Here is a 10,922-nt window from a genome sequence, read left to right as displayed (position 1 = left end):
ACTTCAAATCCACCTGAAATTTTTATGATGATGAAAGTAAAAGCTTTGTTCTCCTATATGACTGTAGCCTTCCAGCCCCTCCTGCCATGTTAGACTTTCTGGAGTTCTGCTCAAATAGAAAAAAAAACGTTTTCTCTAACATCCCCTATGGCCATCCCTCAAAGTTTATTCCTGCTTCTTAGTGAACACATTACATTAGAGCTGAAGAAAGTTATAAGGCAGGAAAAGAGCAGTTTCTGCTTTGACTTGCAAATATTTTTAATCCCCTAAAAATAAGCCATGAGCTGCAAATAGGCATGAATGTTCCTGTACTGCATTTCCTAAATTAGTTATTTCTGAGGAGATGTAGAATTCATTTTGTTTTTCTGCTCAGGGCCACCTGCTTGTGATTCAACTGATGATTTCATTCTGTATCTTAATGCCTTTCCTTATTTGTTTGGAGGCAGGCATGCTCTCTCAGAAAAGCTGGGAAGACCTGTGTTTTGGAAATGAATTATAACTGAGGTTTATATCTTTATGGGGAAGAGCTTGAGTTTCTGCCATGTCGCTACTGGAACATGTCCCCATTCTCTTGCTCATGTGTTTAAAATTCCTGGTTTCACGTGTTGTAAGGGTAACTTAAATATGCAGTCTTCACTCTCTTTGAGTAAACTGTCAAGACATCAAGGACAACTTTCTTAACTTCAGATAGCCTTGGTTTTGTTTATTGTTTTAATCGGTGCAAAGGAAGCGACAGTCCTCACCTCACAGGGCTGTCCGGTCATTCATCCGTTCATTCACTCAGTCATCTGCTGCACTGTTGCCTGTTGTAAAATACTATAAATATTATATTTTTTGATCTAGCAGATTTTAGCAATTTTTAAAACTGCATTATATAAAAATTTAATATAGATACAAAAATGATGTATTTTTTTGTATAGATACAAAATGCATTTGTATCTACAAAATGTACGGATACAAAATAGGTTTAAATACAGATACAAAAATTTTTTTTGTACAAATACAAAAGTGGTATATTCCCAAGGTTAAAATGATACTTAATCACTTAGAAGGCAGGCATGACACCCTACTCCAGTACTCTTGCCTGGAAAATCCCATGGACAGAGGAGCCTGGTAGGCTGCAGTCCATGGGGTCACTAAGAGTCGGACATGACTGAGCGACTCCACTTTCACTTTTCACTTTCATGCATTGGAGAGAAGGAAATGGCAACTCACTCCAGTGTTGTTGCCTGGAGAATCCCAGGGACGGGGGAGCCTGGTGGGCTGCCGTCTATGGGGTCGCACAGAGTCGGATACAACTGAAGTGACTTAGCAGCAGCAGCAGCAATCACTAAGAAACTATGTCATCCTACACCTCACAGAGGTGGGCCGCTTCCACCCAGTTAGCTACATTTGTGGATTAAACTAGGCTAATCTATTTTCTGTTTCATTTTATAGTAAATTGTTTTCATAATCTTCCTCTTGGGACCCAAATTATTATAGCTGTCTTACTGACAGTTAATTGAGGATTTTATAACTTTGTCTAACTCTGAAATCAGAGTTGTAAGAAAATGCCAGTGAGATAAAGGTATTCTGTAAGAATGAATTCCACGGTCAAATAAACTTGGAGAACACTGAATTAAACAAACAAACAAAAAACAGATTTTCTTTGTGTATGTGTTTTAAATACCGCAAGATAGTGAGGTACTAACGCAGAAATCTAAGAAGGGTGAACACGCACCATTCCCAGGGGTATTTGACTATGGACCTATTGACTGCCCTTGCCTTTTTCTCTGATGATGTTTCTATAAAACCTAGAGCAGAATTGGTAAATTAGCAACCTGACAGTCAAATCTGGCTGGAGGGGTCTGTTTCACATGGCCACACAGTGTTTTTAAAATATTTGAACCACCATTTAAAGATTGAGAGAGTTGACTAAAAATGTATTGATTTCCAGTTGCCTTTAAAGGATTAAAAGGCTTGGGAAAAGCAAGCTTGCCTTCCAGCGTGGCCGCCCGTGTTGTTGCTGGGCCTGGCTGCCTTATCATGCTGGGGTAGGGGGCTGCACTATGCCCCACTGAACACCTGCAGAGCCCTCGTGGGCACTGGAATCTGTGACCATGATGGTCAAGAGTGCCTCAACAGTGGCAGAGCTTAGTGTGGAAAAAGTCAATTGATGTAAGCCCATCAGCCCGGGTGGACGGCCACGGTCACAAGTGTAAGGGTAATGCGGAGACCCAGCCTGGAGGCTGGGAAAGTAGCCTGTGAATGTGTCAAGGAGCCACGTTGCTGTTCATCTCTAGGGCAGAGTCAATACGTTCATTTTCCATTCGCTTTAGTTTCCCAACTGCCGACATCCCTGCTCGCCACCTCCCATGGGGATCTTGACGGGTGTGTTGGGGAATACAAAGCTGGGGCCAAAAGCTAATAAGGTGCAAATAATTTTTAAATGTTAAGATCGATTTTCAAATGGAGCGTGTTTGCTAATGATCTCCCCCGAGGGTCCACTGCATCTGAGGAGGATTACAGGAGCTTTGGCTGTCCTCCCATCGTGTCGCCACATGGAGAGAAAACCCAGCTTTTTTTTCTAAGCAAACCCGTGCCTGGCCTTGCCAACCAAGGAAGAAGTTGTCTGTGAGCCTTGCCCAGAAGTTTTATAATTTAAACTCAGACAAAGAGAACAAAGATGAACTGGTTTTCTTTGATATTATTTTCACAGTGGGTTGCAAGTCAAGAAAATAAATGACCGAGTAAGCTCCGTTTTCTTTAATCTTATTTAATACATTGCTATGCAGCCACAGCAAGCTAATAATTAAGAACCATTCTGCCTCCTCCAGAGGCTTTGATCTACAGTGACACGACTCTTGTATTTTTGGCTGGTTGGGTTTCTAAGCTCTCATTAATGTCCATAAAAACTGGTCAAAATCAAAAGGGCAGAGAGTAAAACAACAACAAACCATGATAGCATCTAAGAAAAGGGAGGATTTTGTCTGCAATTATGTATGTCATAATTTCCATTATTTGCTTATTTTCAGCATGATATAGCTTGATATTTTAGGACACTACTAGAAAACAGTCCAAATATAAACCATTTATAGTAATCTCACAACCTCTCATCAGGATTTCTGCTTCCAGATATCTAAGAGAAGTCTTCAGGAAAAAAAAAAAATCCTGCAAAATAAAAATGAATATTCATCACCAAATAGGATGTATCTTTCTAGTTAGATATTTTCTTCTATTTTTATACTCTGTTGGAATTTGTGAGAATCTGGAGTTTTTCCCCATTCATCACTAATTTTGAAATTTCTGAGATTTGTAGGCAGTTCAAGTACAATAGAATCCATGTGTCTTTATTGGGAGCACAATAGTGTGAGTCTGGGAATTCTGATAATTAGATGTTGGACTTCGTGAATGGATGGTCCTCGGTTTTTCAGTCTCTTTAAACAGCTCTTCAATTGAATTCCTAAATTTCAGTTTCCCAGAGCTCTCTTTCTTGTTCTTTGAGGGTTTTTGTTTTGGTTTGGTTTTAGCACTTTGTTCTGGTTTTATGGATGCAGTATTTTATCTTTTGTCCTGTGTTGCTTTCTGTTTTCTTCAAGTTCCTTTCGGTCACTCCTATTTGGGTTGGGTTTGCTTTCTTTCTTTCATCTGGGAGCCTTTCCTCAGGTGTCTGGTGCCTCTTGACTGGACATTCATTCTAAGAAGAAGGCACTCAGATCTGATTGGAAGTTCCTTGCCTGCAAGTGAAACTGGCACCTGGCGAACTGAACAGTTGGTGGTCAGGCGGGTTGGAGAACTTCCAAGTATGGGTTTCAGGAGGTCTTTTCTCTTTAACCAAAAGAGAAATCCCCTTCGTGGCAGCTTTTGTACCTGTTTCCCTTTATTCCAGAAACTCAGAGTGTAGGGCTGCAGAGAGAAGAGGGGAACAGGAGATTCCTTATCCGAGTCTGAGCTAAGGGACCGTCCTTGCCTTGTGTGCCTGAGCTGCTCTGTGTGAGCAGCACCACTCTGAGAAGAGAGAGGGTTGGGCTCCCACTGCTCTGCGTTCAGACAACCCCCATGGTTTTGGTCTTTTTCAGTCCTCCAGACCCTGAGTTAGTTGGTCTCTTACAATTTGAAGTCTCTTGAGTGTTCAGGAAAGTGCATCTCATTGGCGTGTCCTCATGTGGAATTCCAACCAGTTCGTTATAAAGAAATCTGCTGCTGCTGCTAAGTCACCTCAGTCATGTCCGACTCTGTGCAACCCCGTAGATGGCAGCCCATCAGGCTTCGATGTCCCTGGGATTCTCCAGGCAAGAACACTGGAGTGGGTTGCAATTTCCTTCTCCAATGCATGAAAGTGAAAAGTGAAAGTGGAGTCGCTCAGTCGTGTCCAACTCTTAGCGACCCCATGGACTGCAGCCTAAAAGGCTCCTCCATCCATGGGATTTTCCAGGCAAGAGCACTGGAGTGGGGTGCCATTGCCTTCTCTGAAAGAAATCTAGTCCTGAATATTCATTGGAAGGACTGATGCTGAAGCTGAAACTTCAATTGTTTGGCCACCTGATGTGAAGAACTGACTCATTGGAAAATATCCTGATGCTGGGAAAGATTGAAGGCAGGAGGAGAGGGGGACGACAGAATGAGATGGTTGGATGGTATCACCAACTCAATGGACATGAGTTTGAGTAAGCTCTGGGTGTGAGTGATGGACAGGAAGGCCTGGCGTGCTGCAGTCCATGGGGTTGCAAAGAGTCGGACACGATTGAGTGACTGAACTGAATTGATGTAGAATTTTAGGTTGCAGTTTTCTCTACCTTCTTTGCAGTCATTAACCACTCTTCAATTTGCTTTCCATCTCCCCAAAACATGTGGACACCTTGCGTCTGCTATTACTTCTCTTACACTGTTTATCGTTATGTGTTTATGCCTTTTCCCCTTCCTATTCCTATTGTGGAGTTTTGGAAGGAACTAGAGATAAATGAAGGACTTCCCTGGTAACTCAGATGGTAAAAAAGTCTGCCTACAATACAGAAAGCCCAGGTTTGATCCCTGGGTCCGGAAGATCCCCTGGAGAATAGAATGCAACCCACTTCAGTGTTCTTGCCTGGAGAATTCCATGGAGAGAGGAGCCTGGTGGGTTACAGTTCATGAGGTCACAAAGAGTCAGACACGACTGAGCAACTAACACACACACAAAGATAAATGGAAGTGTAAAATTCTGTATTTAACTGGACAAGTTCAAGTTCAGTCACTCAGTCATGTCCGATTCTTTGCAACCCTATGGACTGCAGCACACCAGACTTTCCTTGTCCATCATCAGCTCCCGGAGCTTGCTCAGACTCATGTCCATTGAGTCGGTGTTGCCATCCAACCATCTCATTCTCTGTGGTCCCCCTCTCCTCCTGCCTTCAATATTTCCCAGAATCAGGGTCTTTTCCAATGAGTCAGTTCTTCTAATCAGGTGGCCAAAGTATTGGAGCTTCAGCATCAGTCCTTCCAATAAATATTCAGGACTAGTTTCCTTTAGGATTGACAGGTTTGATTCCTTGCAGTCCAGCGGACTCTCAAGAGTCTTCTCCGACACCACAGTTCAAAAGCATCAATTCTTCAGTGTTCGACTTTCTTTACAGTAAAACTCACATCCATACATGACTACTGGAAAAACACTAGCTTTGACTCGATGGACCTTTGTCAGCAAAGTAATGTCTCTGTTTTTTAATATGCTGTCTAGGTTGGACATAGCTTTTCTTCCAAGGAGCAAGAGTCTTAATTTCAAGGCTGCAATCACCGTCTGCAGTGATTTTTGGAGCCTAAGAAAATAAAGTCTGCCACTGTTTCCATTGTTTCCCCATCTATTTGCCGTGAAGTGATGGGGCCTGTTGCCATGATCTTTGTTTTTTGAATGTTGAGTTTCAAGCCAGCTTTTTCACTCTCCTCTTTCACTTTCATCAAGAGGCTCTTTAGTTCTTCTTCGCTTTCTGCCATAAGGGTAGTGTCATTTCATATCTGAGGTTATTGGTATTTCTCCCAGCAATCTTGATTCCAGCTTGTGCTTCATCCAGCCCAGCATTTTGCATGAGGTACTCTGCATATGAGTTAAATAAGCAGGGTGACAATATACAGCCTTGATGTAGTCCTTTCTCGATTTGGAACCAGTCTGTTGTTCCATGTCCAGTTCTAACTGTTGCTTCCTGACCTGCATACAGATTTCTCAAGAGGCAGGTCAGGTGGTCTGGTATTCCGATCTCTTTAAGAATTTTCCACAGTTTATTCTGATCCACACAGTCAAAGGCTTTAGTGTAGTCAATGAAGCAGAAGTAGATGTTTTCTTGGAATTCTCTTTATTTTTCTATGATCTAGCAGATGTTGGCAATTTGATCTCTGGTTCCTCTGCCTTTTCTAAATCCAGCTTGAACATCTGGGAGTTCTCAGTTCACATACTGTTGAAGCCTCACTTGGAGAATTTTGAGCATTACTTTGCTACCCTGTGAAATGAGTCCAATTGTGTGATAGTTTGAACATTCTTTGGCATTGCCTTTCTTTGGGACTGGAATAAAAACTGATCTTTTCCAGTCCTGTGGCCACTGCTGAGTTTTCCATATTTGCTGGCATATTGAGTGCAGCACTTTCACAGCATCATCTTTTAGGATTTAGAGTAGCTCAACTGGAATTCCATCACCTCCACTAGCTTTGTTTGTAGTGATGCTTCCTAAGGCCCACTTGACTTCCCATTCCAGAATGTCTGGCTCTAGGTGAGTGATCACACCATCATGGTTATCTGGGTCGTGAAGATCTTTTTTGTATAGTTCTTCTGTGTATTCTTGCCACCTCTTAATATCTTCTGCTTCTGTTCGGTCCATGCCATTTCTGTCCTTTATTGTGCCCATCTTGCATGAAATGTTCCCTTGGTATCTCTAATTTTCTTGAAGAGATCTCTAGTCTTTCCCATTTGATTATTTTCCTGTATTTCTTTGCATTGATCACTGAGGAAGGCTTTCTTCTCTCTCCTTACTATTCTTCGGAACTCTGCTTTCAGATGGGTATATCTTTCCTTTTCTCCTTTGCCTTTAGCTTCTCTTCTTTTCTCAGCTATTTGTAAGGCCTCCTCAGACAACCATTTTGCCTTTTTGCATCTCTTTTTCTTGGGGATGGTCTTGATCACTGCCTCCTGTACAATGTCATGAACTTCCATCCATATTTCATCAGGTACTCTGTCTATCAGATCGAATCCCTTGAATCTATTTGTCACTTCCCCTAAATAAGGGGATTTGATTTAGGTCATACCTGAATGGTCTAGTGGTTTTCCTTACTTTCTTCAATTTAAGTCTGAATTTTGCAATAAGGAGCTCATGATCTGAGCCACAGTCAGCTCCTGGTCTTGTTTCTGCTGACTGTGTAGATTTTCTCCATCTTTGGCTGCAAAGAATATAATCAGTCTGATTTTGGTATTGGCCATCTGGTGATGTCCATGTGTAGAGTTGTCACCTCTTGTATTGTTGGAAGAAGGTGTTTGCTATATCCAGTGCATTCTCTTGGCAAAACTCTGTTAGCTTTTGTCTTGCTTCATTTTGTACTCCAAGGCCAAACTTGCCTGTTATTCCAGGTATCTCTTGACTTCCTACTTATGCATTCCAGTCCCCTATGATAAAAACGACGTCTTTTTTTTGGTGTTAGTTCTAGAAGGTCTTGAAGGTCATCATAGAACTGTTCAGCTTCTTTGGCATTAGTGGTTGGGGCTCACACTTGGATTACGGTGATATTGAATGGTTTGCCTTGGAAATGAACAGAGATTATTCTGTCATTTTTGAGATTGCACCCAAATACTGTAATTCAGACTCTTTTGTTGACTATGAGAGCTACTCCTCATTTAACAGGAAGCTCCTTATTTTCTTTTGATTTTAAAAGCAATCCATTAGTTTTAGAGAATCAAGTGTGCCAGTGCAGGAGACACAAGAGAGGCAGGTTTGATCCCTCTGTAAGGAAGATCCCCTGGAGGAGGGCATGGCAACCCACTCCAGTATTCTTGCCTGGAGAATCCCATGGACAGAGGAGCCTGGTGGGCTGCAGCCCATAGGGTCACAAAGAGTCAGACACAACTGAAGTGACTTAGCATGCGTGCACGGTTGGCAGTTTCCCTATATAACCAAATGTAAAGCAAAATTTTTGTACACCAATTGTTTAAGATGGCAACACATTACGTATTTTTCTTTTTTTTTAATTATTTATCTTTGGTGCACTGGGTCTTTGCTTTGAGGAGGATTTCTCTAGTTGCAGCGCATGGGCTTCTCATTGCAGTGGCTTCTCTTGTTGCCAAGCGTAGGCTCTAGGGCCTGCAGACTTCAGTAGTTGTGCTTCGCAGCCTCTAGAGCACAGGTTAGAGCAGTTGTGGCACAGGAGCTTACTTGCCCATGGCATGTGGAATCTTCCTGGATCAGGAATTGGACCAGGAATTAAACCCGTGTCCCCTGTGTTGGCAGGCAGATTCTTAACCACTGAACCACGAGGGAAGTCCTAATTTTCTTTTGTAAAGGTAAATACATGCACATGAAAAAAAAATTAAGTAAACCACATAAAAGAGTAGTGACAAACACACACCTTTTCCTCATTCCAATTCCCAGTCCAGCAACTTCCCTCCCAGGTGCAATAGCTATTGCTAGTTTCTCAGGTATACCCTCCTGTTTCTCTCTCTTTTTTTTTTAATATTTTTATTTATTTATTTGCTGCTCTGGGTCTTTGATGCTGCAGGTGGGATCTTTAATTGTAGCATGGAGGGTCTAGTTCCCTGACCAGGGATCAAACCTGGGCCCCCTGCCTTGGGAGCAAGGAGTCTTATCCACTCAACTGCCAGGGAAGTCCCCTATACTTCTGATATCACATTATGTATACTCTGCTGACCTCTTAACAGTATTTCTTGGATATCATAGCTTTTTATTTGTTTTTACAAAAGCACAGTAATCCATTATTTTTGTATATGTATGTATTTTATCTTATTCAACTGATCCCTTCTGATGGGCATTTACGCAGTGTCCTTACTATTTACTATACTATATACAATTACTATAAAACAATGCAGCAGTGAATATGTACCTTTATATTCGAAATATGTATGTCTTTGTGAATGTGTGTATAGGATAAATTCTAGAAGTAAAATAGCTGAGGCAAAGATTACATACACTTGCACTTTAATAGCTATAGCCAAATTGTCCTCCAAGGAATTGTACCAATTTATATTCTCAGTAGCAATGAATGCAAGCTCCTGTTTCACTCTCTAACCAGTGCATTATAACTTTTTTTAGTAGTTTCTAAATATAATTTGTACAAAATCTAATTTCAGGGACTTCCTTGGTGATCCAGTGGTTAAGACCCTGCCCTTCCACTGCAGGGGACATGGGTTCGATCTCTGTCTGGGAACTAAGATCCTGCATACCATGCAGCATGGCAAAAAGCCCCACATAATTTCAGCATAGTTTTATGTCTATTTCTTTGGTTGTGAGATTGGGCATCTCTTTGTATGTTGTAAACCCATTTGTATTTTCTGTGAAATGTCTGCTCAGGCTCTCTGTCACTTTCTTTTGGAATATTGTTTTCTTTCTTATCAATTTGTAAAAAATAGCTCCTTATTTAGAAAATTAGCTCTTTGTCTTTCATATGCATTGGAAAATTTTCTCTACCATTTATCATTCAATTTGTTTTATTTGTTTATGATACACTTTTAGCAAATGGAAAGTTATAGTTTTTTAAAATTATTTTATTGAAGTATAGTTGATTTACAATGTTCTGTTAACAGAAAGTTGTACTTTTATTCAGTCAGACATTATTTTATTTTATGGTCTTCTCTGAGATCTTTAAAAAGTTTCTGATTTTTTTCTAGTATTTTATGGTTTCATTTATTTTGCATTTATTTGGTGATCTATTTTGGAATTTACTTGAGAGTAGGTGCAAGATCGGGGTTCAGTTTTTTCTAGTTGGTTTGCTAGCTCTCCCAACAAGTTGAGATTCATACTCAATACAATCCCACAGCACTATTTGCAAAACTGTAACAACGTTATTATCTGATCTAAACAGATAATTAAAGTCTCTGGACTTTAAGGCAAGACAATTGATTCAAGCCCACTGTGTGGATGTAGGGGATGTAATCCAAAATAGAGTCTGACTACACTTGGCATTTGTGTCAGATCCCTCCTCCCTCTATGCTGAATTAGGAGGGCAGAAAGGAGAAATTCCTGGGGCACCTGAAGTCAATCAGGGCAGCAAGTCTAAAACTCCATTGTAAATCCCAGGCCAAAATGAAGCTCGAGATATAGATCTCAAATCGAGAGAGTTGGGGAACCAGGAAAGCAGAGAAGCCCTGGCCAAGCAGTGCCCCAGGGAGTCGGAGAGCAATCCCAGGAGGCATGAAGCCTGGGTGCTTGGGGAGACTTGATCCTCTGAACGGGGCAAGGAGAAGGAAGATTTTGAATTTCTTTTTTTTTTTCTCTTTAAAAAAAATTTTTTTTATTTTAATTGGAGGCTAATTACTTTACAATATTGTGGGTTTTGCCATACGTTCACATGAATCAGCCATGGGTGTACATGTGTTCCCTGTCCTGACCCTCCCTCCTACCTCCCTCCCCATCCCATCTCTCAGGGTCATCCCAGTGCACCAGCCCTGAGCACCCTGTCTCATGCATCGAACCTGGACTGGTGATCTATTTCACATATGATAACATACATGTTTCAGTGCTATTCTCTCAAATCATCCCACCCTCGCCTTCTCCCACAGAGTCCAAAAGTCTGTTCTTTATATCCGTGTCTCTTTTGCTGTCTTGCATATAGGATCATTGTTACCATCTTTCTAAATTCCATATATATGCATTAATATACTGTATTGGTGTTTTTCTTTCTGACTTACTTCACTCTGTATAATAGGCTCCAATTTCATCCACCTCATTAGAACTGATTCAAATGCATTCTTTTTAATA

This window comes from Bison bison, unplaced genomic scaffold (genome assembly GCF_000754665.1).
Source record: "Bison bison bison isolate TAMUID 2011002044 unplaced genomic scaffold, Bison_UMD1.0 scf7180017862275, whole genome shotgun sequence".
Classification (NCBI taxonomy): Eukaryota; Metazoa; Chordata; class Mammalia; order Artiodactyla; family Bovidae; genus Bison; species Bison bison.
Note: the sequence above shows the minus strand (reverse complement) of the source record.